At 41.6% G+C, this 24730-nt stretch overlaps 2 protein-coding genes across 2 annotated transcripts in view; one reads left to right on the top strand and one right to left on the bottom strand.

Annotated features, from left to right (window-relative positions):
• The window catches only part of PQBP1 (polyglutamine binding protein 1), a 408542-nt gene that overhangs the window by 192635 nt on the left and 191177 nt on the right, over positions 1-24730 (bottom strand). The window lies entirely within an intron of this gene.
• The window catches only part of GATA1 (GATA binding protein 1), a 71361-nt gene continuing 57031 nt past the window's right edge, over positions 10401-24730 (top strand). The window contains exon 1 of the mRNA XM_082263417.1: positions 10401-10578. The gene's annotated coding sequence lies outside the window, so the exon portion shown is untranslated. The remainder of the gene's footprint in view (positions 10579-24730) is intronic.

Genomic DNA, 24730 nt, shown 5'->3' with positions numbered 1-24730 from the left:
TGGTGGTCTCAGGACTGAGGGATGGCCATTAATGCACAGTGCTGCTCTGGCATTCGTCATGGACAGTGCACTCGCTTGCTTGCTGGGAGCGTTAGTAAATGTCCCTGCCTCACATTTTCATCCCAATTTTGTTTGTTAACGAAAACGGATTTGATTTTTGTCATAGTTTTCGTCACTGTAAAAATGCCGCTGACGAAAACTTTGACGAAAAAGTTTTTGTTGATGAAATGAACACTGGTGATGGTCTGGGGAGGCACATCAATGGAGAGACACACAAATCTCTACAGGCTAGACAATGGCACCCTGACTGCTATTAGGTATCGGGGTGAAATCCTTGGACCCTACGCTGGTGCAGTGGGTCCTGGGTTCCTCCTGGTGCACAACAATGCCCGGCCTCATGTGGCGAGAGTATGCAGCCAGTTCCTGGAGGATGAAGGAATTTATACCTATTGAATGGCCCCCCACAATCGCCTGACCTAAATCCAATTGAACACCTCTGGGACATTATGTTTTGGTCCATCCGATGCCACCAGGTTGCACCTCAGTCTGTTGAGAATAAAATTTCAGCAAAATGACTAGCCTGCTGCATCATTTTTTCACTTTGATTTTCAAGGTGTCTTTGAATTCAGCCCTCTGTAGGTTGATCATTTTCATTTCCATCAAATGACGTGGCATCCTTTTGTTCCTAACACATTACCCAGTCCATATCAGTATAGATATCCAGCATGATATTTTTCCACATCGAGCTCTGATGTGTTTTCAAAGTGTTCCTTTCATTTTTTTTAGCAGTGTGTATTACATGCTTTATTTCTACTCCAGATTTCTTTGTTTAACTCTTCATGCTAAGCCCTGTACTATTCATGCTAAACTGTATAAGTCTTACAGAACCACTAACGGATTGGTTTATGTAGAATTGTATCTATTTTACTTATTTATATAGTTTCAATCTACACAGTGCTTTGCAGAGTACATTGAAGTTTTACATCCAGGAGCTAAAGTGTATGTCTGGGCAAAAAAAAAAAAAAATATTCAGTATATATCTGCAAAACACATGGTAGATCGCACGGGGGGGGCTTGTGCCCCCCCCCCCCCACCCGGAGCACCGATTACAACTCACGTGACCCCTGGCTCTCTTCTCTTTCCATCTGACAGCTGCCTGCAGTGGGGGGGAGGGCTGAGGATTCCCCACTGACATCAGTTAGGAGGAGAGGAGGAGAAGCAGAGAGGTGGAGAGAGGCGGCAGGTCACGTGAGCGGCGAAAGGCGCTCTGAGAAATGGTAAAGAACAGCTTATTTTTATAAAACACAGACACAGGGCACACAGCATTATTAAACAGACTGTAGACTGGATATGAAACTTTAAATAAACTACAGCAGCAGGAGGGGAGGGGGGGGGGGGGCACTGACCACTGACACAGGAGTAGACAGGCAGGGAGGGAGGAGGAGAGACAACAGAGGAGGACAGGAGGGCTGCAGATGATGGAGGCACATAAACTGACCACAGTGTCAGGGCTCACAAGCCATGGTATACCGTGGTCAGTTTACAGAGGGGAGGACATAGCCAGGCAGGATCAGACAGGTATTTTAGGGGATAGAAGGGGCCAAATTACACAGCAAAGCATTGTGCTGTATAACATGCTTTAACCACTTAAGCCCCGAAGATTTTTTCCCCCTTCCTGACCAGGCCCTATTTTGCGATTCAGCACTTCGTGACTTTAACAGACAATTGCGCGGTCGTGCGATGCTGTACTCAAATGAAATTGACGTCCTTTTTTTCCCACAAGCAGAGTTTTCTTTTGGTGATATTTGATCACCTGTGTGATTTTTACTTTTGCGCTATAAACAAAAAAGAGCGACAATTTTGAAAAAATAACAATATTTTTTTATATGAAATCCCCCCCCCCCCCCCAAAAAATGTAAAAGTCTAATTTTTTTAACATTTTAGGCCAATTTCTTTTCTGCTACCTATGTTTGGTAAAAAAAATCGCAATAAGCGTATTTTGATTGGTTTGCGCAAAAGTTATTGTGTTTACTAACTAAGGGAAAGATGTTTGTCATTTGTATTGTTTTTATTTAACCACTTAAGCCCCGGAGGATTTGGCTGCTAAAGGACCAGGGGTTTTTTTGCGATTTTTTACTGCGTGACTTTAACGGACAATTGCGCGGTCGTGCGACGCTGTACCTAAACGAATTTGACGTCCTTTTTTTCCCACAAACAGAGCTTTCTTTTGGTGGTATTTGATCACCTGTGCGATTTTTTGATCACGCGCTATAAACAAAAAAAGAGCGTAAATTTTGCAAAAATAACAATATTTTTCACATTTTTTTATATGAAATTCCCCAAAAAAAAAAGTAAAAATCAAAATTTTTTAACATTTTTCGGCCAATTTGTTTTATGCTACCTATGTTTGGTAAAAAAAATCGCAAAAAGCGTATTTTGATTGGTTTGCGCAAAAGTTATCGCGTTTACTAACAAAGGGAAAGATTTTTGTCATTTTTGGTGTTTTTTTTTTTAACGCGTAATGGCGGCGATCTGCGATTTTTTTTTCGGTACTGCGACATTGCGGCGGACAGATCGGACCCTTGACTGACATTTTTGACACTTTTGGGGTTACCAGTGACATTACTGCAGTAATCAGTGCTATACATATGCACTGTTACTGCAAAAATGACACTGGCAGGGAAGGGGTTAACTTTATTGGACAGGGAGGGGTTAAGTGTGTCCTAGGGGCGTGCTTTCTACTGTGTAGGGACATTCCTATTGGTGTAAAAGCAAAGATCAACCGTTCTACATAGTAGAACGGTCAGATCTTCACTTTTACACAGGGAGAACTGACAGGCAGCTTGTTTACACAAGCTGCTCTGTCTTTCTCCCTTCACAGGAGCGATCGCAGTGTGACTGGCGGACATCGAGTGCGCCGGTCACACGCACTGACTTGCCTGTGAACGAGCCGTGGCGGGCGCGCGCCTCGGCGGGCGCGCGCCCGCCCGCGATAGGCTCGCAAGTCAGTGACAGGCGAGTGACGTACCGATACGTCACTCTGCCTGGCCGGGGCTGACCGCCGCAGTATATAGTCGTGCGGCGGTCGGCAACCGGTTAACAAGTAATGGCGGCGATCTGCGATTTTTTTGCGGGACTGCGACATTGCGGCGTACAGATTGGACCCTTGACTGACATTTTTGACACTTTTGGGGGTACCAGTGACATTACTACAGTAATCAGTGCTATACATATGCACTGTTACTGTAAAAATGACACTGGCAGGGAAGGGGTAAATTTTATTGGAGAGGCAGGGGTTAAATGTGTCCCTAGGGGCGTGTTTCTAACTGTAAAGGGGCGTGGTTTTCGTGTAACCACAGAGATATACGATCCTACATAGCAGGACCGTATGATCTCTGCAGTTACACAAGGGAGAATGACAGGCGGCTTTGTTTACATCAGCCGCCTGCCTTTCTCCCTCTGCAGCGGACGATCGCGGGTGGCCGGCGAACATCCAAGCCGCCGGTCACTCACGCAGGGAACACAGTGAACGAGCGGTGGCGCGCGTTTGCCCCCTATTGGCTCGTGGGCGAGTGACGTACTCCTACGTCACTTTGCCCAGGAGGGGCTGACCGCTGCCGGAAATAGTCGTGCGGCGGTCGGCAAGTGGTTAAGGGAACAGGATCAAATTTTCTTTTTTTTTAGGTTAACAAACGCTTTAAAAAAATAGATGACGTTGCCTTCATGAGATTGTCGAAAAGGGGCAGAGTATGGGTGACCTTAAAATGATGCTCCCCCCCCCCCCCCCCTTATAAAAGTTCTGCGGACGCCCATGACAATACTTGCACATTTCCCCACGATTTGTCTTTAAAAAAGTACAGAAAATACCTGCTGATCCTGCCAGAAATCCAGTGAGCTGACAACACTGCCTCGACTTCACTGGAATATTAAGAATTGTTGTCAGCCCTGTCTGAGTTCTCCCCTGCTGGACCACAGATCACCTTATCCCTTCCTTCTAAATCTTCAGGTTTAAATGATCAGTTTCTGAAATGAAAATGACCCAATAAGCCATTGTAACCACAGGGTTCCACCATTCATGTTCACAGTTGTTCTGAAATATTTGCAATGTGGTTGGTATGGGCAATACTACACATATTTCTTCAAATCATTTTATAATAATAAGCCACTTGCCAATACAGTCAGTCTATAGGATATAGCATTAGGGAAACACTCTGGGGCAGATAAAAACATAATCGTTGTATTCATCCTCTGGTGAAGCCTGATGCCTTCACTTTCAGTACAACAAAAGTTGTGGAATCGGTAGGTTCTCCAAATTATTCCTGGGAACATTATAGAGGGAGTGCTTTTTTTTATGAATTCATCACCCTATGGGCAGAAAAATACTTTTAACATACCTTAGCTGCTTAACCACTTCACCTCTGGAAGGTTTACCCCCCCTTCCCGACCAGGCCATTTTTTTGCAATACAGTACTGCGCTATTTTAACTGACAACTGCGCGATCGTGGGACACTGTACCCAAATAAAATCTATGTTTCTTTTATTCCCACAAATAGAGATTTCTTTTGGTGGTATTTGATCAGCAATACATATTTTTTATTTTTTTTGAGCTATAAACAAAGTACGAGCGTCAATTTTGAAAAATAAATATATATAATTTTTACTTTCTGCACTAAAACACATCCAATACAAAAATGTAAAAAATCTAATTTCTTTATCAATTTAGACCATATGTACTTTGCTACATATTTTTGGTTAAAAAAAAAAAATTCCATTAAAGCGGAGTTCCGGCCTGGGGGGTGAAATTTAGATAAAAACACCCCCGGGACAGTCAGGGCTAGTGCATTCCACAATGGCTAGCCTCTGTACTGTCCCGGGTCGCACTTACCTTTTAGAAGAAATACTTACCTTGAAAAATTCTTCTCCAGCGCTGCCATTTCGGATGTGGGCAGCTGAAGCCAGCGCGTCCTCTTCTGCCTCCTCTTCGTCCCAAAATGCGCCTGCACCGGCCCCGCTCGTCACTTCCGGGGCAGGCGCGTCATCCCTGCACAGCTTCTTGGCATGCCCAGAAGCTGTTTAGCAGGGAATGACGCGCCTGCACCGGAACTGACGAGCGGGGCCGGTGCAGGCGCATTGACTCCTGGGAGAGATGACGAGTCATCGCAAACAGGAACAGATGGCTTGTGGCCGAAGAGGGAGGAAGTAGAAGGAAGGTAAGTATATTTTCCTAAAAAACAAGGTAAGTAAAAAAAAAAAAAAATTCGGGAGCATCCATTTTTTTTTCAGGGCATTCACAGCAAGCGGATGGGCCAAAGTTGTTTTTGAGCCTGGAACTCTGCTTCAAGCGTATATTAATTGGTTTGTACAAACGTTATAGCGTCTACAAACTATGAGATATATTTTATTCGTTTTTCATTTTTTACATTTTTTACTAATAATGGTGGCAAAAAACAAAACTGCAATGTTGCGGTGGACAAATTTGACACCTAACTGACACTTTTTTTGGGGACCAGTGACATTATTACGATGATCAAAACGAAATATATGCACTGTCACTGTACTAATGACACTGGCAGGGAAGGGCATAACATTGGGGCGATCAAAGGGTTAACTGTGTGCCTAGCTAATGTTTCGGTGTAGTGGGGGAGGTGCTTTTAGTAATGGAAGACATGGATCAATGATTCTGCTTTACAGGAACACAGGATCCATGCCTTCTGTACTGACAGAATGACAATCTGCCTTGTTTATATAGGCAGACTGGCAATCTGTCAGTGTACTGAACGAACAGCGGGTGCCGGCAGACATCGGGTCCACTGGACCCACTGATCAGCTCCCGCTGTGTAAAATAACAGCGGGAGCGAGCCGCCACCGGCAAGCACTCGCGTCCGAAACCTGAAAGTGTGAAATCACGTATATATACGTGGTTCTGTGCAGCGCAGCCTCCCTGTAGCAGTAAAACTGCTGGGGGAGGGGGGGGGGTCAGCAAGTGGCTAAAGAGTTTGTAAAGGAAAAAAAATTAATGGATTTGCACAGAACAGCCTGAATCCTCCTCTTGTTGGGTCCCCTGCCAGCCCCCCCCCCCCAGGCCAAGTACCCACATAGCTAGCGGCTACTCGTGCATGCTTGCTCCCAAGCCCCATCCCCGCTCCCTTCTCACTGTGATTGACAGCAGCGGGAGCCAATGACTCTTTCTGGTGCATCTCAGCCAATGAGGTGGGAGAGACCCTGGAGAGCCGCTGCTCTCATGGACATTGCTCGATGGAGATCGGCTCAGGTAAGTATTAGGTGGGGCTGAGGGGGAAGCTGCACACATAAGGTAAAAAAACCTTCAGCCTTTACAACCACTTTAAGTATGCTCCAACAAGTCAAGCAAGTTTATAATTCTTTAATTGCAGGGAAGAATGAAAACATCCTTGACATGCCTCTGGATGTACATTCCCATGGTCCCTGATCTCCAAAATGGATGAGAAAGAAGCAAACTCACCAGAGGATTGCCAGCGGCACACTATTGCACCAACTGCACCACTACTGGATGAAGCTACACGTGTTCTTTATTTTAGAAATCATTTTTATAATAGTTTGTTACAAAAGAATATTGTGAAATGTATTGTAACCTTTGATGTTGTCCATTACCATTGTCCTGCCTATGGGATGGGTAATATTCAGTCCTCCAGTTGTCCAGGAACCCCTACAATGATCAATATCATCTAACAGGCAGTAGCAGGACTTGCTGGAACTCTTTTTCTTTTTTCTTCAGTTTTTGTTCTTTAAACTTTCTGGACCTTAGAACTGCACGGAGTGTCTATTAAGATTTTTGCTATCTACAACTTCTCTGCCAACATTTGAAGGTGTGTTCCATCCAAAGCTGTGAGTGAATGGTGATCTCTGGGTAAATTCAAAATACTAACAGCTACAAGGCCATCCTCAACTTGGCCCCCAGTTACATCACTAACCTAGTTTCAAAATTCCAACCAAATCGTTCTCTTCGTACCTCCCAAGACCTCCTGCTCTCTAGCTCCCTTGTCACTTCCTCCCACGCTCGTCTCCAGGACTTTACCCGAGCCTCTCCCATCCTATGGAACTCCCTTCCCCAATCTGCCCAACTATCTCCTACTCCTAATCCCTAAAAAACATTCTCTTCAGAGAAGCCTATCCTGCCTCCACCTAACAACTATACTTTTATTTTCTCCTTTAGCTCATCCTCCACAGTTACCTTTTGTATTACTTGACTCTCACTCCTGGATGGTAAGCTCTAACGAGCAGGGCCCTCTGATTCCTCCTGTATTGATTGTATTGTAACTGTACTGTCTACCCTCATGTTGTAAAGTGCTGCACTGTTGGCGCTATATAAAACCTGTATAATTATAATAATACATGGAAAAATCTCTTTGTGCTGCATCCTTTATGCCCCTGGTGCCTAACCTGCGGTCCTTTGGAATGTGATGTGTGGCCTTTGGATCTCAGCAGTCGGTAGTGGGAGCGTTGATTAAGGTAATAGAATTGATCTCTACTAGCCTCATGTAACATGTTCACAGTTTCCTATTGTCTTCTGCAGCATATCCCTAACCAAAAACGTAACATGCCCAGTGCCCGCACTCTCTGGCCCTCATTTCCTCTATTAGCTCTGCAGTTTCCAACAGTCCTCTCAAGCATTACATATATTGAACATTATATGCGGCCCTTTGGTGATGCTAGGGGCTGCATTTGAGGCCCCCTTTTAGCTCATATGTTGAAAACCTCTGCTTTATACTGTAAACAATATATATATATATATATATATATATATTATTTATATATATATTAATATATACTATATTATTAAAAGTATTGGGGCGTCTGCCTTTACAAGCACATGAACTTTAATGGCATCCCAGTCTTTGTCTGTAAGGTTCAATATTGAGTTGGCCCACCCTTTGCAGCTACAATAGCTTTAACTCTTCTGGGAAGGCTGTCCACAAGGTTTAGGAGTGTGTCTATGGGAATGCTTGACCTGCGTTTTAGTTCATCCCAAAGGTGTTCTATCGGGTTGAGGTCAGGATGAGGTGCAGGCCAGTTAAGTTCCTCCACCCCAAACACGCTCATCCATGTCTTTATGGACTTTGCTTTGTGCACTGGTCCAAATCATTTGTTGGAGGGAGAATTATGGTGTGGGATCGTTTTTTTAGGGGCTGGCCCCCTTAGATCCAGTGTAGGGAACTCTTAAGATGTCAGCATACCAAGACATTTTGCACAATTTCGTGCTCCCAACCTTCTGGGAACAGTCTGGGGTTGGCCCTTCCAACCAACATGACTGCGCACCAGTGCACAAAGCAAGGTCCATAAAGACATGGATGAGCGAGTTTGAGGTGGAGGAACTTGACTGGCCTGTATAGATCCTGACCTCAACCCGATAGAACCCCTTTGGGGTGAATTATAGCTTGTTTCCACTGAGCGGTACGGTACGGTTCGGTTCGGTACGGTACGCTATTTTTGCCGTTTCCATTGTGAATGGTACCCTAATTCCGAACCGTACCGTACCACTTTTTTGGGACCCTTTCGTTGGGGTACCAAGCACATTAGTACCTTACCTATAGGGTGGAGCTACACTCTGCAGAACTTTGATTGGTTGACAGAGAATCGTCTATCACAGCTTTCCTGCTACACCACGCCTATCATGAAAGGGTACTATTGGCAGTGGAAACGCAAGGTGTACCGTTCCGAACCGTACCGTACTGAACCGAACCGTACCGTACCACTCAGTGGAAACGACGCATTAGAGCGCAGACTGCGAGCCAGGACTTCTTTTTTTTTAATCTTTTTATTGGGTTGTAGCATAAAAGAGAAACACAAACAGTAATGATTACAGTTAGTCCCCGTTCACACTAAGGCGACCTGTGAGGCGACCTGGTCACCTCACAGGTCGCCGTAGGTCGCCTTCCATAGGGAAGCTGCGGACCCGTTCTAATAGGAGCGACACAAGTCGCTCCGACTTAGAAAAAGGGTCCGGAGCTTCTTTGGGGCGACCCGGAGGCGACCGCCATAGACTTTAATGTTATGCAGTCCGTGGCGGCCGCTCCGAGGTCGCGGCACGCTGCTCGCACCGCGACCACGGAGGTCGCCCCCCCAAGTCGGATCGCGGCATTGTGAATGGGGCCTTCAAGCCGGTTCACACTACCACGACCAGAAAGTCGCCCCGTGACTTGAAGAGACTTGTTTAGAGACTTGGAAGAGACTTGGAAGAGACTTGTGCACTACTTTGAAGAGACAGGCGACTTTGTCTGTGGGGAATGCCTGGCTAATCTCTTTCTTCTTCCTGGAAAGTCTGATAACAAGTCGCTTCAATTAAGATAAGGAGGCGACTCCCATTGAAGTATATGGGACAGTCGGATCACAGGTCGCCTCAAAGTAGTACAGGACCCTTTTCTGAAGTCGGAGCGACTTCAGTAATGCCAATTAAGACGGCACTGATTGATTAACATTGCTTTTGTTATGTCAAGCGACCTGGGGCTACACAAGTCGCCTCACAAGTCGTGCTAGTGTGAATGGGCTCTTAAAGTACAAACATGCAAAGGAAAAAAAAGTAGTGTGCCCCACAATGGGGGTGGGGAGAAAAAAAACAAGTATTGCATAACAATAATGTGAGCCAGGCCTTCTTGCCCAACATCAGTACCTGACCTCACAAATGCACTTCTGGAAGAATGGTTAAACATTCCCATAGACAAACTCCTAAACCTTGTGGCCAGCCTTCCCAGAAGAGTTGAAGCTGTTATAGCTGCAAAGGGTGGGCCAACTCAATATTGAACCCTACGGACTAAGACTGGGATGCCATTAAAGTTCATGTGTGTGTAAAGGCAGGAGTCCCAATACTTTTAGTAATATAGTGTATATACCAGGGAGAATGAGACCCCCACCAATGGCTGCAGGAGGTAGGCGGAGTTAGGAACACAGCCCCCGTAAGAAGCCAGTGGGTGATTCGGCCTGCCTGATTTTGCCAAAAAATTAACCTTGACCCTTATTAACCCTACCCTTCACTACACATACAAATGTCTTTACAACTTCAGTGACCTTAATCCAAATTATTCTTTAAAAAGTTTTTATCCTGTGACAAAGTTTAGCTGAAGAAATCTGCTTACCAAAAATTAAACTACTTCTATAATAACCCTTTTTTTTTATCATTTAAAAATTGTTTTGGGGATCAAACACGCCGCAAAAGACCTTTTTACTTAATTTCTTATTTGTAATGAGAAACACACGCTTGTGCGATGATAAGAAGGGGGTTATGAATTGCTGGCCACACCACCCCACCTCTGTACTGTACAACTTTTTTGTTGTTTTTTTTTTTTTTCTTTTTAACAAGGGCGGGGCAACGGGAGGGACACTAATGTATCAGAAAACACAAGTGGCATTAAAGGCTGAAGATACAAGGCAGAGGAGAAGTGCATTGAGAGTCCGATTAGCAAGAAGAGTTAGATCCACATATAACATGAAATGTGGCGAAAGCTGTTTTTGAGACCGCGGTACATCTAATTGTAGAAGACAAAATCAAGATAATAAAGGGTTAAACCGCCAAGGATAAATCAGTCAACTGTTCTCCAGATAAAGGTGAGTTTTAAAAAAAAAATATATATATATATGTGTGTGTGTGTATATTTATTTTTATATATATATATATATATATATATATATATATATATATATATATGTGTGTGTATATATATATATATATATATATATATATATATGTGTGTGTGTGTGTGTATATTTATATATATATATATATATATATATATGTGTGTGTATATTTATTTATATATATATATATATATATATATATATATATATATGTGTGTGTGTGTGTATATTTTTATATATATATATATATATATATATATATATATATATATATATATATATATATATATAAATATAAATATACACACACACACATATATATATATATATATATATATATATATATATATATAAATAAATATACACACACACACATATATATATATATATATATATATATATGTGTGTGTGTGTATATTTATATTATATATATATATATATATATATATATATATATATATATATATATATATATGTGTGTGTATATATATATATATATATATATATATATATATATAGTGCAGTATGTTATAGTTTATAGAATATCTGGTTTGGATCTGAGAATATATATTTGTTTTAACAAAAATTCAAGAGCACTATTTAAATCAGTTATGAATAACCTGTTTCCTTTTAAATATTGATGAATTACAGTGCCCACTGTAACCTGACAGCCTGCTGTGACTTATAGTTCAGCAGCAGTTAAAAAACGTGCCTGTCAATGGAATTTAATATTATTGTAGGTTGCTGATTGTTATATTTTTTCTGAATTTAAAAGTGTGTTATGCAATCACATGCCGTAACACTGACAATGCTGAAAATTTTTGTTTTTATTTTTTTTTAATGTTACCACTGCGTTATACTTTCACTATTCAGCCTATTCACAGAATTATTGGTAAAATATTTAATAGTTCACATCTGCTGAACAAACCTCAAACACGGAAAAAACTTTGCACTGGTGAGCAGCCGTGGCTGTATGCAAATATTCAGGTTTACGTTTTAATAATTTTACACTTCAATGATATTTACATCTCCAACAACTCTATATTTTCACTTTTCTTACACCACTTAATGATACAAAGATGTGGTACAATATTAATATCTAATATAGTATGCATTGTATTATTTTTGTTTTGTAATTTTGCTATGTTGCAGCAAGCACCAGTATAATAAATAATAACATGTCACTTATATTTAAGTTACAATTTAATTTTTTATTTTTCTCACTAATATCTTATTATACTGTTTGTTTTTATTTTTTTACTGCATGCTCTTTATATTATTATTCTTATTAATATTATTATTGTTGTTGTTGATAATTTTTTTTATCTGAATTTCCTTGAAGCTAATTAACTTTAGACTTTTTTTAGCTGAGCAGATTTATGGATATCTTTTATTTGGATAATTATTATTAATTATCAGAAAAGAATATGCTTTGGAGGTTTTTTATTTATTTATTTATTTATTTATTTTTAGAAGCTTGATAAATATTGGTAAATGTTTTATTCATATTATAAAATGGGTTATTGATTAGGTTGTATTTGCCTATTTCTGCGATCTCTTCGGAAAAAAAGATGCACTCTTAAATATCTATAAAAAGATGCATATTTACCAGTCAATTTGTAACTGGAATTTGGGGACAGGGCAATTGTACTGTTTTTTTTTATTTTTTTTTACTGCATGCTCTTTATATTATTATTCTTATTAATATTATTATTGTTGTTGTTGATAATTTTTTTTTATCTGAATTTCCTTGAAGCTAATTGACTTTAGACTTTTTGTTAGCTGAGCAGATTTATGGATAACATCTTATTTGGATAATTATTATTAATTATCAGAAAAGAATATGCTTTGAAGGTTTTTTTTTTGGTTTTTTTTGTTTTTTGTTTTTTTAGAAGCTTGATAAATATTGGTAAATGTTTTATTCATATTATAAAATGGGTTATTGATTAAGTTGTATTTGCCTATTTCTGATATTTCTTCGTAAAAAAAGATGCACTCTTAAATATCTATAAAAATATGCATATTAACCAGTCAATTCGTAATTGGAATTTGGGGACAGGGCAATAATGTTGGATTTTTTTTTTTTTTTCCAGTGGACAGACTATTGTTCTTTGGAGGCAACGTGAATGCCTGGGCACACAAAAACAAAACAAAATATAAAAAAAAAAATAAAATAAAAAAAATCTGAAAAAAAATTGGATTGCATTGTGAGTGCCTGGTTGTAAGATGACTATAAACAGCTAGATTTCCCCCCCAAAACGAACATAAAGACATTGTCCCCCATTATTGATCTTGTAACCAGGTCACTGTCTGCAATTTGGACTTCATTGTAATGCAAGGCTTATATTCTTATTTTTTTGGGCTCCCACTCACGCATAGATTTTGCAATCCTTGTGATAAAGAGGGATTCCAAATTTCAGAGCTTGTCATTGCGCCGTAGGTACATAAATGTGACTCAATGCTTGTTCGCCTGTTGCAAACCTTACTAGATTTTAGAGCATTGCATTTATGCATAGCGTTGTGTAAGGCTACCATAAAATCAGTATATGAGGCAAAATCGAAGCTGGTCTGTGACAGCAGTGGAGTGTTGAACTTATTAAAAATGATCAAAAAAGTAGAGTATCGCCCTTTTCTAGCTTGTATAATTCATGACAATATTACAGTATTAAAATTGTTTTTTTTTTTTGTTTTTTTTATAATCCACTTAGTCAAAAAAACTATATAACTGACATTGTTTTTTTAAATTTTAACATTATCATAGAAACATAAAAAAAGATGGTAGAAAAAAAGGCCAAATAGTCCATGAGGTCCTCTTTTTTTTTTATTTTTTTTTTATTAAATTTTTTTATATTTTTTTTATTAAATATTTGCAAATAATGCAACCGTCTCCAATTTCGTGATGCACTGTACTGCATTTCTGTCCATTAATTTTGAATAAGTTGTTTAACAAAATGCAAGTCTATCGATGGCAACACATTCATACACAGCGAACTGTGCCGTGGTGTGAATCAATCTCTCATAGAAGTCTTCTCCAAGCATCCACTACTCTTTTTAGTAAAATAATACTTGGTTATGGAAGAGTGATTTACTAAAGCAGTAGAGAATACTATATTGGACTAATGCATTTGATGGAGTGAAGTTCACTTTCAAAACTGGATCATGAAATAAAAATAAAATAATTGCAATTTTGCAAATGATTGGAAAATTGAATTTTTTTAACGTTAAACCTTCTCTACTAACTTAGTAAATCAGCTGTCTAATAACACGTAGACTGCATTCACATTTGAGTGGAGTATCTTTGGGCGTTTTGCAGGATTTTTGCTTAGTGTTTCTACATGCGTTTTTGCAAGCGACAGAGGCTTGAGCGTTTATTTTTTTTTATTTTTCCTGGAAAGCTATTTACTAGGGATTTTATTACTAGGATTTTTTTTTTTTTTTTTAGGCACTCCTATTGAAATCTAATGGGGCAAAAAGGCTTAATACTTGTAGCTCAGAAGAAGTCCATGTACTTTTTTAAGCTACAAGCCTCAAGTAACATTGGGGTTGATTTACTAAAGGCAAATAGACTGTGTACTTTGAAGTGCATTTACAACCTGTAAGAAAAGTTTCTCCAAAGCGCAGTTGCGCCCTGTAAGAAAAGTTTCTCCAAAGCTTAGTAAATGAGCAGAAGCTCTGCTGACTTCCATCATCCAATCATGTGCAAGCAAAAAATCATTTTTTTTTTCTTTTTCTTTCTTTTTTATTTTTTTTATTTTCCTTGCACGTGATTGGGTATTCTTTGCAAAGTAAAGCTTTACCTAATTTACTAAACTCTGGAGCAACTGCACAGTCTATTTGCCTTTAGTAAATCAACCCCCCTTTGCTTAGGTGTGAACAGGCACAATTGAAAAACATGGAATTTTGCGTGTTGAATGTTTTGGTGCTACAATACTCAGGTGTGAATGGGGACTTAGGGCATGCTGGGCTTTGTATTTCATCAGGGTAAGGAAGGCTAATTACAAACTAGCATAGAATTTTACACAGGACTAAAAGTTTTTAAAACATTGATGCTCATTGAATTGTTTTTATGTTGTTCACATTCATATGTTTATCGAAAGTCTGTACTTAGGTACTTTTTAACCTCCCTGGCGGTATGATTCTTTCGGATTTTAGGTGCTGAAAGCGGTACCATTATTTTCCATGTAATTCTTGAGAATGAGCAGTCCAAACCAACTATTTACATATGATTTTTTGTGCGTTCTTCTTTATAACATCTCGGGTATGATAAAGTTTGAAACACAAAATTTATAAATTATAATATAATAAAAAACTATAAATTAGTTAAAGTATGTATGTATATATATATATATATATATATATATATATACGTATATATATATATATTTGTATATATATATATATATATATATATATATATATATATATACATAAAAAGTACAGTAAAACTGCAGGAAAGGGCACTGGGGGGCAATGTAATGTGAATTTATTTTATTTTGAATGGTATCAGTGTGTTTGGTGTGTTTTACATTTGAATTTGCCGCCGGCTCCAACCCCCTGCGAACGTCACGTCGCAGGAGACGGATCGGGAGGAAGATCTGCCGCCGCATACCGCTCGCATACATTGCTGGATCCCGGTGACAAGGTAAGTAACCTCTTTTACAGGATCCAGCGATGCTTCTGGCGGTACCCCGAGTGTGGCTCGGGGTTACCGCTTTTGGCTCTGAAATTTAACCCCGAGCCATGCTCGGGAATACCGCTAAGAAGGTTAAGCCCTTTTTACCTAAGCCCTTCCGGGAAAGTTTGCATATATTTTGAATATTGCAGCTTACCATTAGTTAGATGCGATGCATTTGTTTTTATTTTTTCACACAAAGTAAATTTTCAGCAAGTACAGAAAAAACCTGCTGATTATAATAGAAATGTCGAGTCCCCTTCACTTGTTCTGAGATGAACAGGCAGCAAAAACAATCTTATCTTTTATGTGTAAATGACTAATTGTTTCAGTCCTAATGTAATGGATATGAACAAAGAAAGACATGTTTGAGGTCCGGCCTTTGTGACAACCATGGGTGCAGAGAAGGAAAAAAAAAAAAAACACATATATATATATATATATATATATATATATACAGTATCTCACAAAAGTGAGTACACCCCTCACATTTTTGTAAATATTTTATTACTGTATATCTTTTTATGTGACAACACTGAAGAAATGACACTTTGCTACAATGTAAAGTAGTGAGTGTACAGCTTGTATATCAGTGTACATTTGCTGTCCCTTCAAAATAACTCAACACACAGCCATTAATGTCTAAACCTCTGGCAAGTACACCCCTAAGTGAAAATGTCCAAATTGGGGCCAAAGTGTCAATTATTATTGTGGCCATTATTATGTTTCAGTATTGCCTTAACCCTTTTGGGCATGGAGTTCACCAGAGCTTCACAGGTTGCCACTGGAGTCCTCTTCCACTCCTCTATGATGACATCACGGAGCTGGTGGATGTTAGAGACCTTGCGCTCCTCCACCTTCCGTTTGAGGAAGCCCCACAGATGCTCAATAGGGTTTAGGTCTGGAGACATGCTTGGCCAGTTCATCACCTTTACCCTCAGCTTCTTTAGCAAGGCAGTGGTCGTCTTGGAGGTGTGTTTGGGGCTGTTATCATGTTGGAATACTGGCCTGCGGCCCAGTCTCGGAAGGGAAGGGATCATGCTCTGCTTCAGTATGTCACAGTACAAGTTGGCATTCATGGTTCCCTCAATGAACTGTAGCTCCCCAGTGCTAGGAGCATTCATGCAGCCCCAGCCTATGACATTCCCACCACCATGCTGTGCTGTAGGCAAGACACACTTGTCTTTGTACTCCTCATCTGATTGCCGCCACACATGCCTGACACCATCTGAACCAAATAAGTTTATCTTGGTCTTCGGACCACAGGACATGTTTTCAGTAATCCATGTCCTTAAGGCCCGTACACACGTGCAGATTGTCGGCCGAAAAGATTCGGCCGATTTTCGGCTTGTTAGTATGATGCTTCCGACAGCCGACAGCGCACTTTCGGCAGAACAGAATCTGTCGTGCAAGCATTAAAATTTTTGTATGCCGACACCAGAACGGCCGATTGTTCGCCAGTCAGTACAGAATTCGGCCGACAGACAGCAGATTTGCAAGACTGGGCATGCTCAGAAAAGAAAAAAGACAAGGAAAGTGAACCATCACATGACATCACTTCTGCAGTCGGCTGTTGTTGGCCGACAAAATTCGTGTGCAGTCTTTTGCAGTTTTCAACAGACAAGACAGCCCTCAGACAAAAGACGGCCGATCGGTCGGCCGACGATCGGTACGTGTGTACGGGGCTTTAGTCTGTTTGTCTTCAGCAAACTCTTTGAGGGCTTTCATGTGCATTATCTTTAGCTTCCTTCTGGGACAACACCCATGCAGACCAATTTGATGCAGTGTGTGGCGTATGGTCGGAGCACTGACAGGCTGACCCCCCACCCCTTCAACCTCTGCAGCAATGCTGGCAGCACTCATATGTCTATTTCCCAAAGACAACCTCTGGATATGACGCTGAGCACGTGCACTCAACTTCCTTGTTCGACCATGGCGAGGCCTGTTCTGCGTGGAATCTGTCCTGTTAAAACGCTGTATAATCTTGGGCACCGTGCTGCAGCTCAGTTTCAGGCAAATGCACTTATCTCTTGCACTCAGGGAAGTGACCTCCTGACCAGCTTCAGCCACACACATGAGGCTACCAGCAACTGTACACTTGGCTTCTCCCAAATGCTTCAGCCTTGCAGCCCCTTTTAGACCAGGGTGATCTGAGATCACTGCAATCAAAAAACAAACTCAAGAGCGCACCGGATTAGCGCATTATCCTCCATAAAAGGTTTTATTAAATACAGAAATAAAAATATAAACAAGTTCTTGGTAAGTGCATATCACAATACTGAGTTGCCATCAGCATCAGAAACGGAAGATGTACCGTCCTCAGTGGCTTGAAATGGCTTACGCGTTTCGAGGCTTAACCTCTTCCTCAGAGCCTACAGACCATGTCTGAGCCCATGCTTAATGTACTGACAGTGAACACTCAATTGGGGTGCAATTAAACTTAGGACCTCCCCCACAGGGGTGTATACATGCGGTGCCGGCCCATGTCACACTGGTGTGACTAGCCCAGTTATGGGACACAGTTTTACTATATATATATACATACATTTATATTAAGTTTAATTTTACGTGATGTGATTTTATTAAATGAATTAGTTCAATCTTATAGTACATGCTCTTTGATGGATTTGAGCAGCCCAGATTTTGGGCGGTAGTCGCATGAACTCGTTTGGGTAGGGTGGTAGCCCTGCTGGGATGAACGGAAAAAAAAAAAAAACTACTGGTGTGTACTAGGCTTTATATAGCATTGCAGTTAAAAAATATTTAAATTGGTGGGAGAGGGGTGTGGTAGCAGAATGGGCTTGGGGGGTGGGGGGTGCACATTTGCTTGGTGATGGGTTTTAAGAGTACCCTTTTTACTAGGCTACTCTTAAAGTAGAAGTCCAGCCTAACACTAAAATCCCTGCATCTACAGACATCCACGATCTAACACTAACCCATCTAATCCTGTAAAGAAGAAATCAGTATACATACCTTTCTTTAAGCTGAATCGACCCACGCTGAGCTGTCAGCTGCGGCTTCACTGTGTAGGCGGGTGCAAAGGACACAGCCGACAACGGAAGTCCCATAGTAACTCTATGGGTGACTTCATTCCTCATTCATTTCACAGCCGTTGTCAGCTGTGTCCTCTGCAGAGATTTAGCCACTAAAGACCAGATCGGATCGGTTTCAAAAAAGGTATGTATACTGATTTCTTCTTTTCAGGGTTAGATAGGTTAGTCTTAGATCGTGGATGTCAGTAAATGCAGAGATTTTAGTGTTAGGGTGGACTTACACTTTAATCTATTTCCCAAAAAAAAAAAGCCTGTTTACAGGGATCAATAGCTGAAGATAAGATTACACACACCGTTAAATGCGTCAGAGGAATGACTCATCCCCCCTCATTGAGCTCTGTATATCCAGGTATAGCCTTTACATTTTCTCTTTTTTGATAACCTGTAACTCTCAATATCATGGGTGTACCGTACCCTGTGTTAAATGTTTAAATGTAAAATTAAAAGTTTATTCTGTTAGAAAAAGTAGCTGTATATCAGTTTTAAGAACCTTAAAAAGTGGGAAAAAAAATGCACCAAAACAATAAAGGCTGCCTGTAGAAAACTATAGGAGGGGGTGGACACAAGACCAGTCACCTTGCATAATGGACAGCAGTGACTAGTCTTTATTACAAAAAACTCCTACACAGCAGGAAGGTTTCACACTGGATCACTGCACAGATCTTGAAGAAATACACAAAGTATTCAAGTATTCGAATAAACTTTTAATTTTACATTTAAACATTTAACAGAGACTACACCCATGATATTGAGAGTTACAGGTTATCAAAAAAGAGAAAATGTAAAGGCTATACCTGGATATAAGGCGCTCAATGAGGGGGGATGAGTCATTCCTCTGACGCATTTAACAGTGTGTAATCTTATCTTCAGCTATTGATCCCTGTAAACAGGCTTTTTTTTAGTATTTAAGTGAGAATAAACATGTTACTTATGCTGGAGTTTAGCTTTAAAGTAGAAGTCTACCCTAACACTAAAATCTCTAAATCCACAGGCATCCACAATCTAACACTAACCTATCTAGTCTTAGATCGTGGATGCCTGTCGATTTAGAGATTTTAGTGTTAGGGCGGACTTATAAACTTCTAAACCACTACTGGCAGCACACGGTAATGCCTCTAGGTAATTGCACATTCAACTAGAATTCCAATTCAGTTTCCAAAATCTGAGGGAGCCCTTGTATACAAATATTGATACTAACCCCTGTCCAACCCACCTCCTAAGCCTTCCTAATAACCAGTGAGGTCAACCATAATTGTGATGGGCCAAACTTAAGAGAAGTCAAGGCCAACTTCCTTACCATCAAGCTGATTTAATATTTGTACAGGAGGGTGTTCTAATATTTGGGGTACTGGAAACCATCTAAAATGGCGTCATTAAAATGCTGGTTGCCTAGCTGTAATTTTGCATCCCTATCCCAGAACAAATATTCAGGAAAAGGAATTTTGAATATTTTTACTTTCCTGTGCAGTTCCTTGCTACAGGTCAGTGACTCAGAAAGTACTGAGAGTCGGTTCACACTATGGCGACACGACTCTGTACTACTTCGGGGGCGACTTGTGAAGTCCCGTGCACCACGACTTCGGCGCGACTCGTACGGACTTCATATAATGAATGTCTAAGCAAGTCGCTCCGAGGTCGCCCCGAAGTAGTATAGGACCCTTTTTCTAAGTCGGAGCGACTTGTGTCGCTCCAATTAGAACGGGTCCTGTAGCAGTCAATGGACCGCGAGGGACCGTGACTTGTCAGGCTGACAAGTCGCGGCAGTGTGAATCGAGTCTGAAAGTACTGAGGATAAGCATAATAGCTATGCAACTGCTGTCAATGGCAGCCTCAATTTTACTATGCAGGCTTTAATTTAATAGAAAGCTTTAATTTATATAGGATATTCAGCCCCCCCCCCTCCAAAAAAAAAAAAAATTTAAAGTCAGCAGCTGTACATTTCAGCTGCTGACTTTTAAAAAAAAGGATACTTACCTGTCCAGGGATCCAGTGCTGTCCTCACCTTGGCCAATTTTTATAACTGGTCTTGGTGTCCCCGGTGCTGCCATTTTTAGTGTGGGAAGCTAGCTATGACTACTTCTGGCTTCACAGTTGGCTTCCCACTGGACATAAGTGGACAGCCTTCCCAGAAGAGTTGAAGTTTTTAAAGCTGCAAAGGGTGGACCATCTCAATATTGAACCCTACGGACTAAGACTGGGATGCCATTAAAGCTCACGTGTGTGTAAAGGCAGGCGTCCCAATACTTTTGACAAAATGGTGTGTATAGCTTTGGTTATTCAGTATAATCATATAGATTAAATACATAGGTTTTTAATGTATGATTTCAGATTGCCTTAAATTGTATCACTGTCAAAATGTTCCTCTTTTCGAAGAAAGGCAGCCGATAATTGTTTATGCCTTAAAAGGGGCCCTGGAGGTCCATACATAAAAAAATCAACTCAAATGAAACAAATTTAATTACATTAATAATTAGAATCTGCTGGGTTGAATCACCCATTGGCTTTGCATAACTCTCATGGATTCCATTGGTTCATTTTTCTCATTTGCCATCTGTTCCCAACCACTTTGCAGCCCCTAGCTACAAAAAGTCCTATGTGTTCCCGATCCCCCATGTTACAGTATCCTCCTCATCCACTAAAATATATTAAAACTGTAGCCGGGTGATTTGGACCTTTACATAATTGCTTAAGGAGGAGTCAGATCTGGGAACTTGGATTTGGATATAATTAACCAATAACCTAAATCTAAAGAGTTGTTTTATTTTTATTTTGTTTTTTTGTGTATAGCACCCTCCTAGGTAGGTGCTAGGAAACGTATATGGGTGGCCCTGTCTGCTTATCAGGGGGGCCTTCATTGTTCAGCTAGGCTGTCATGTGTTCCCAGGTGTGCCTGTTGAGCTTGGGGAGTCTCCCCACTGTGTCCAATGAGGACATTGGAGGAAACCTGGCCAATAGCACACCAGGGCTTGTATCTACCCCAGAGGGCAGAATCTGCCTCAGTGCATCCTGGGAGGGGATATAAGTCTGAGGGGAGCACATGACAGAAGGTCTTTGGCCGGAAGCAGAGTCCCAAAAGGGGGGTGACGGTTGTCTCTCCTCCTGTCAGCATCAGGAAAGGTGTCCTTCGCGGTCAGCCTAGAGGACAGAAGGTTGAGCTGAGCTGCAGAGATGGATCCAGTGTGCTGAGGGCCGAGTGGAGCTGCTGGGGCAGAAGTTTCCAGGAAAGCAGTGTCGTGAGTACTGTAAACTGCCCAGGGGTCTGCCTAGGATAGGGGACCACTCCAGAGGGTCGGAGGGATTCAGGGGCCAGCTAACCAGGAGGAGGCTTAGAAAGGGGGTGCCAGAGTCTAAGCCCTGAAGAGAAGTGTGTGTAAAGAGGGCGTCGGTGCGGGCACTGAAGTGTTAAGCTTTGCAGCAGATGTACAAGTAGCTCCCTCAAAGGAAAGTGTTAAGGGAGCTTCTACAAGGACTTTGTGCCACAAGAAAGTGACAGGAGCCAGTTCAGTGCTAACAGACCGCAAGTCAGCGTTCATTAGCACCAACCGGCATTGACTGGCATTCAGCCAGCGTCAAGTCAGCGTCAGCAGGCATTTTTTTCAGTTGTCCCCCTAATATTGTGCATAGTTGAGCCAGAAGAGTATCCCACTCATCCCTTCCCCCATCCAAGTTCTCAATAAACCTAAAAACCCAAAGATACTGGACTGATTCTTGTCTCAGTGCTCACACTTGGAAAATATGCCTAACTGTGCTTCTGTTGCTAGCGGTAACCCATATCCAGCAAAACGGCTGGGAATTCTGCTACATGTGAATAGAGTTGGGAAGGGTTAGTATCCCTCTCAGGTTTTTAATGTACTAATTGTCCCTGCTAGGAAGATTTTCACTGGAAGAGGAATAGAGGGGAAATTTTCCAATGAGGACAATTTTTCTCGTGACAACTGTCTAAGGCTGGCCATACACAGTGCGCAGGGCCGGGGCAAGGGGTGGGCATGGGCGGGAGGGGAGGTTGCCCTGGGCACAATGGTTTACTGAGTATAGGACACTCTAAAATTGCACATGATGAATGGGGGAAGGGGGGCGCTGTTTGGCATCTTTGCCCTGGGCACTGGATGATCTTGTCCCAGCACTGACAGTGCGAATTTCTTTCCTGCAACCCGTGGTTGCAGGAAAGAAATTTGCACGATTCCCCCATCAACACAGACAGTGCTGACGGGAATCAGCAATTGTCTTTCTCCTGTCAAGGCAGGCAGGGGAAGCCATCCCCGTCGGGAGAAGACAGTGATTATCGCTAGATCGTAATAGAATGGTACTGGTTGTGCCCAAGTTGATTAACAGTTCAAATCTCGGCCAGTTCAGCAGAGATTCAAATCCTGTATGGCCAGCCTAAAAGAGGGTTTCCCTCACTTTGGAGGAACTTCCTCTCACTTCCTGGTTTGTCCAAGGGACAGGAAGTGAAAGAATATCTCCCCAATGGGACACCGATAGAATAAATCTTTTTTGTGTAAATGTGGACGTGTGTTTACATGCAAAGGTGGGAAAGAGCACTATTTGCCATGAGTCTCAGTATTGTAAGAGAAGGATTGCACCAACATAACCACTGTAAATATATGGCCATTTTATCAGCAAATATTAAAGTATAATTAAAGACAAAACTTTTTTTTAGTTTTGGATAGAATAACAAGGCATTAGAATACCTGTCAGTTTTTATTGCTGTCTGTGCACCCGTTAAGGAGATTCACCCTCTCTATTTGTCCTGTTTACCATTATCATTAAAAGTGAACGTAAAAGAAAATTCCAAATTTTGGGTTGTCCCCAGAAAAGTAATAGAGGGGAAATTTTAAAATGGGGACACTAGTTCTGGTGATTTGAGGGTCCCCAAGGAATTTCTTTAATTTACAGGGATTTTCTCTCACTTCCTGTTTGGTTATAGGACAGGAAGTGAAGGGAAGTCTCCTCAATGGGACACAGATGGTGAAAAAAATCTGACGGAATATAACCCTCCCTTACGCTATCCAAAATAAAAAAAAATAAAACGTTTTGCCTATAGTTCTTCTTTAAGGTAGAATTCCAGTTAAACATAACTTGTCTTAAAAATGAGAAAGAGATGTATATATCTACCTATTTTGACCCCACTCTGGTCCAGGCAGGCCATAGAGGCTGCGATTTTCTTTCCTGCAACCACAGGCTGCAGGTAAGAAAACTGCTCAATTCAGTCAGTGTTGATGGGTGAATCCCTCCCGCAGAGCTATTGTGTTCTCCTGGTGGGGGGGAGGCAGGGGAGGTTGGGGTTGTTGGGGGAAGGGGTGATTGGAGGGCCCTCCCTGACACGAGAATACAGTGAATTTTGCCAGTGGCTATAGCTACTGGCAATAATCGCATGTAAAAATCTGGCATGGTGGTTGTACCCAAGTCAGTAGATGGATCGACTTGGGTACAATCAGTTTGCCCATAGATAGCTCAAATCTTGGCTGGCCCCTGCTGAACCGGCCGAGATTCGAACCATCTATGCCTGGCTTTAGTCGTGTAATCTGGTAATCCCTGTGCCAGCCCTCAGAAGCGGCAAGGGAGAGGAGAGTGCGGATTTCGCAGCGGTTGTCAGGCACTTCCTCCTTTCCCCTGCAGCTGTCACTGGCTGACACAGGGGAATCACATGACTGGGCCGGAGCATTTTTAAGACTAGTTGGATTTTAGCTGGAATTCTACGTTAACGGGTCCATTCCCACTTGTCCATGTTTACAAGGTTAGTTTCCCATTAAATCAATGTTAACACTTCAAAACATCATAGATTTATATAGATATATAGATTCATCAAAACACGTAATCATGTAATGTCATGTCATACATCTCAGCAGCCTTCAGGAGGGGAGAGAGGATTCTAGGCTCAGCCTATCCCAGAGCTAGGGGCAAATGAATTCCAGGAAGTAAATCATCTACCCTTACTCAAGATGGCCACTGCCAGAAATGGCAGGGGGGTGTTTTTCAAAATTATTTCTCAGCAAAATAAAGCATGGAGAAATGGATGGATGGGGGGGTTTGCTTTGAATATTAACCTGCTGGCGCCCGCACTATAGCCAAAAGACGGCTACAGCGCGGTGGGCGTACATTGACGTCCTCACGTGCACGAGAGGCCTGCGCGCTCCCTGCGGAGCGTGCCTGGCTCGCTCTGTGATCAGCGAGTCCATGAGACTCGCCTGACCACCGATCGGAATAAGGGAGCGATCCCGCCTCCTTACCACGCGATCAGCTGTCAGCCATTGACAGCTGATCATATGAAGTAAACAGCAGCTGGCGATCAGCTGTTTTTTTTTCTCCTCACACTGTCAGTGAGAGGAGAAAAATAAAACGAATGCCTGCTGCTGTCAGAGGGACATCGGTCCCGAAGAGGAGAGGACAAATTGTG

Source organism: Pelophylax lessonae (assembly GCF_965119305.1).
Source record: "Pelophylax lessonae genome assembly, chromosome: 7".
NCBI lineage: Eukaryota > Metazoa > Chordata > Amphibia > Anura > Ranidae > Pelophylax > Pelophylax lessonae.
This window is presented reverse-complemented; position numbering and strand designations above follow the sequence as displayed.